General features: G+C 43.3%; 1 pseudogene; it reads left to right on the plus strand.

Moving 5' to 3' along the window:
* The first annotated feature begins 610 nt into the window (after nt 1-610).
* Nucleotides 611-1315, plus strand: LOC140603577 (mitochondrial pyruvate carrier 1 pseudogene; annotated as a pseudogene).
* Nucleotides 1316-5158: the final 3843 nt, after the last annotated feature.

Here is a 5158-nt window from a genome sequence, read left to right on the forward strand (position 1 = left end):
CTCAACTTGGGGCAGGAGTGTCCTTGCTGTCCTGTCCCTCCTGGCCTCTGCCTGTCCCCGGGGGAGCGCCGGATCCTGGACTGTGTCCGCAGGCACCCTGTGCTCCCGGCCTGTGCTGTTGGATTCGCGCTCCCAGCTGCGCAGCCCCTTCTGCGTGGAGCCTCTGCTGTAGCCGCATCTGAGCTGCTCCTGGGGGCTGTGGAGACCCCCCGCTGCTCAAGCTGCCTCCGAGCTGCTCCCTTGGACGAGCAGCCCCCTGCCCCAGGTGCCTCCACCTGAGCTGTCTCTGAGTTGTTCACGGGTCCAGCCAGGCACGCTGCAGCCCTTTAGGGAGCTCAGCCGTGGGGTGTAGTGTGCTCTCCCTGGGGCGCAGGTGGTCTGTTAGTGTCCCTGGGAGTCTGAGGTCATCCCTGCCCTCCTGGGATCCTGCTCTAACTCCCTGAGAGCGCCTTCCTGTCCGGGAAGAATGGTGAAACTCCTGCTTCTACAGGCTGGGCTCTCCTGTCCTGGGGACACTTTTCCAGAGTGGCTGCACCAGTTTGCACTCTCACCAACAATGCAAGAGGGTTCCCCTTTCTCCACATCCTCGCCAACATTTCTTGTTGGTGGCAGACTATGTCCGGAGCAAGGACTTTTGGGACTGCCTCATGAGTACGCATTTCTGGGGCCCTGTAGCCAACTGGGGTCTTCCCATTGCTGCCATCAATGACATGAAAAAGTCTCCAGAGATTATCAGTGGGCGGATGACATTTGCCCTCTGTTGTTACTCCTTGACATTCATGAGATTTGCCTACAAGGTCCAGCCTTGAACCTGGCTTCTGTTTGCATGCCATGCCACAAATGAAGTAGCCCAGCTCATTCAGGGAGGACGCCTTATCAAACATGAGATGAGTAAAAAGGCATCAGCATAACAGTGGAAAATGGGCAACCAGGTGTTTGAAGGGACAGCGTCTGCGCTGCTGCTGAGTCACAGATTCCATCCTCAGAATAGTCTTGCTAAGGAAAATAAGCTGAATGCTATTTTTACTAACCAATTTTTCTAGAAATAGCTGAGAGTCCCTAAGCCAACTCTCTGCTGCCTTACACATACCAAGTATTTTACTTCTCTTCATAAAGAGTAGCTCAAAATATGCAATCAATTTAATAATTCCCAATGATGGTTTTATCTGCAGTAATATGTATATTACTTGCTAGAATTTACTTAATAAAAAATTGGATAAAAATTGTAATTATTAGCACTTAAATACTCAGAATCTTTAACTCTTTAATGACCATGAGACCACCGACAGCTGGCCATACTTACACTGTCATCGCCAGTTTTTTTTAACCATTTAACTTTCTTTACTGAAAACCAATATTCAAGAAAGATGAACCCTCAATGCATCCTCTTATACTGACCAACGTAACTAAGTACAAATGAAGTCAATGGTGTACTCCGTTAGCATGCTGTGCTGTGTGTCAAGAAAACAAGCTCTCCCCCGCCCGAGCCCTGGCCCCCTGGCAAACACAGATAAATGATTGTGCACTGCGCTACGATACCGTTAGGTGAGAGCTTTGGTTCATGCAGTCGGCTGCCAGAGGTCGCACTGAAACCCTGGAGCCCCAGCACCCACAGTCACCGGCGGCCAGCGCGTGGCGTCAGCCGTGCTCCTTCCACAACACCAGATGAATACTGTGGTCGGGCATGCTGATGGTGAAGACCAGGCCCTTGTCATTGTGCCCATCCAGTCCATTGAGCCAGGACGCTTCGCCGCCAGGAAGCTCGAGCCTCTCTTTGATTTCCAGTACTCTGGCAGGGGCCAGCGGCCTTGTTCATTTTAGCCATTCTGACAGATGTGAGATGGTATCTCATTGTGGGTTTTGTTTAGTTTTGTATTTTCCTGATAATGAGTGATGTGGAGCATTTTTTATCATGTGTCTGTTCTCCACGTGTAGGATTTTTTGGAGAAATGTCTGTTCATGTCTTCCACCCATTCCTTCGCTGGATACTTGTTTTGAGTGTAGACTTCCATAGTTCTTTATAGATCTTAGATACTAGCCTTTTGTCTCATATGTCATTTGCAAATGCCTTCTCCCATTTTGTAGGTTGCTTCTTAGTTTTATGGACTTTTTCCTTTGCTTTTGAACTTGATGAAGTCCCAGTAGTTCAGTTTTTCTCTTGTTTCCCTTGCTTTTATAGACATGTCTTGCATAAGTCGCTATGGCCAAGATCAAAGAAGTTGTTGCCTGTGTTTTTCTCTAGGATTGTGATGGATTGCTATTTAACCTTTAGGTCTTTCATCCATTTTGAGTTTATCTTTGTGTGTGGTGTAAGAGAATGGTTCAGTTGAGTTCTTCTGCATGTGGCTGTCCAATTTGTTGAAGAGACTGTCCTTTTTCCAGCGGATATTCTTTTCTGCTTTGTCGAAGATTAGTTGACCATAGAGTTGAGGGTCCATTTCTGAGTTCTCTAGTCCATTCCTTGATCAATGTGTCTGTTTTTGTGCCAGTATGATAACATTTTGATGATGACAGCTTTGTCTATGACATACAGAAAAAACCTTAGACAAAATACAGCCTGAAATCCAGACATTGTGATATAACCTGCTTTTGATTTCTTTTTCAACATTCCTATGGCTAATTGGGGTCTTTTCCAGTTCCATGCAAATCCTAGAGTTATTTATTTATGTTCTGTGAAAAATGTCAAGGATATTTTGATAGGGACTACTTTCAAAGGGTACATTGCTTGGGTATCATGGACATTTTCACAATATTGATTCTTCAAATCTTTGAACATGCAGTGTTAATATATGTCTTTGCTCTTCCACAATTTCTTTCATAGGTATTCTGTAGTTTTTAGTTACAGATCCTTTACCTCTTTCATTATGTTTATTCCTAGGTATTTTATGTTTTATGGTGCAATTTTAAGTAGGATCAACCCTAAATTTCCCTTTTTTCAGTATTTGTAGACAATCAGTTATAACTGATTTCTCTGCATTGATTTTTCATCCTGCCACATTGCTGAATTACAGTATGAGTCCTAGCAAAGTTGCAAACTCTTGGGATTTCCACATAAAGTATCATGTCATCTGAGAAAAGTGCGATTGTGACTTCACTCAGGCTCACATTGTGGCCTGGTTCAGGTGGCCAATCACCATGCAGTTCAGGTGGCCAATGTCAGACGGCTTTCTTAGTGACCCTCTTGATATCGTTGCCTGGAATCCATGCTTAAACGGAAAACAGAGGAGGTGGAGGCAAGATGGTGGAAGAGTAGGGTCCCCAAATTACCTGTCCATTCCCAATTACCCAATAAATTTCAAATCATCCTGAATACCTAGGAATTCAGCCTGAGATTTAAGGAGAGAGCAGCTGGAATGCTACAGTGAGAGAAGAGTTCACGCTTCTATCAAGTATAACATTTTTGGCCAATCTGCACTGAGCAAAATGACTAGAAGAAAAACCTTACATCAAAGGAAAGAATCAGAAACAGTCCCTCTCCCACAGAGTTACAAAATTTGGGTTACAATTCAATGTCAGAAAGCCAATTCAGAAGCACAAGTATAAAGCTACTGGTGGCTCTAGAAAAAAGCAAAAAGGATTCAAGAGACTTCGTGACTGCAGAATTTAGATCTAATCAGGCCGAAATTAAAAATCACTTAAATGAGTTGCAATCCATACTAGAGGTTCTAACGATGAGGGTTAATGAGGTAAAAGAACGAGTGAGTAACATAGAAGACAAGGCAAGGAGGGAAACTGAGGAAAAAAGACACAAACGACTAAAAGATCATGAGGATATCTTAAGGGAAATAAATGACAGCCTCAGAAGGAAAAAAATCTATGTTTACCTGGGGTTCCCGAGGGTGCCAAAAGGGACAGAGGTCCAGAATACGTATTTCAACAAATCAGAGCTGAAAGCATCCCTAATTTGGGGAGGGAAACAGGCATTCAGATCCAGAAATAGAGAAACCCCCCTTAAAATCAATAAAAACGACTCAACACCTTGACGTTTAATAGTGAAACTTGCAAATTCCAAAGATAAAGAGAAGATATTTAAAGCAGCAAGAGACAAGAAACTTGTAACTTTTATGGGGAGAAGTATTAGCACAACAGCAGACCTCTCCACAGAGACCTGGCAGGCTACGAACGGCTGGCAGGATATATTCAGGGTACTAAATGAGAAGAACATGCAGCCAAGAATACTGTATCCAGCAAGGCTCTCATTCAGAACAGAAGGAGAGATAAAGAGCTTCCAAGATAGGCAGAAACCGAAAGAATATGTGATCATGAAGCCAGCTCTGCAAGAAACACTAAGGAGGAGTATGTAATACAGGAAGTCCAGGGGAACAATCCACAACAGGGACTGAACAGGTATCATTGATGACACTAAATACATATCTTTAAGTTGTAGCTCTGCACGTGAATGGGCCTAACGACCTCAGCAAAAGGTGCAGCTGCAGTTACAGACTGGATAAAAGAGGAAAACCCACCTATGTGCTGTATACAAGAGACTCATTTTTCACATAAGGACACCTACAGCCTGAAAATAAAAGGTTGGAGAACTGCGTACCATTCCAATGGTCCTCAAAAGAAACAGGCGTAACCATTCTTAGATCAGATAAACTAAAGTTTATCCCAAACCCTGTAATAAGAGATGAAGAGGGACACTATATCATACTTAAAGGATCTATCCAACAAGATGACCTAACAATCATCAATATGCATGCCCCGAATGCGGGAGCTGCCAAGTATAGCAATTAATAACCAAAGTTAAGACATGCTTAGATAATAATACACATATACGTGGTGACTTGAAAGTAGCACTTTCTACAATCGACAGGATTTCTAAGCACAACATCTCCAAAGAAACAAGAGCTTTAAATGATACACTGGACCAGATGGATTTCGCAGATATTGACAGAACTTTCTATGCAAACACAATTGTATACACATTCTTCTCAAGTGCACATGGAACTTTCTCCAGATTAGACAACATACTGGGACACTAATCAGGTCTTAACCGACACCCAAAGTTTGGGATCGTCCCCTGCATATTTTCAGACCATAATGCTTTGAAATTAGAACTAAATCACAAGAAGCAGTTTAGAAGGATTTTAATCACATGAAGGTTAAGAAACATCCTGCTAAAAGATGAAAAGGTCAAGCAAGAAATTAGAGAGGA

Source organism: Canis lupus, chromosome 14 (genome assembly GCF_048164855.1).
Source record: "Canis lupus baileyi chromosome 14, mCanLup2.hap1, whole genome shotgun sequence".
In the NCBI taxonomy this organism is placed as follows: Eukaryota; Metazoa; Chordata; class Mammalia; order Carnivora; family Canidae; genus Canis; species Canis lupus.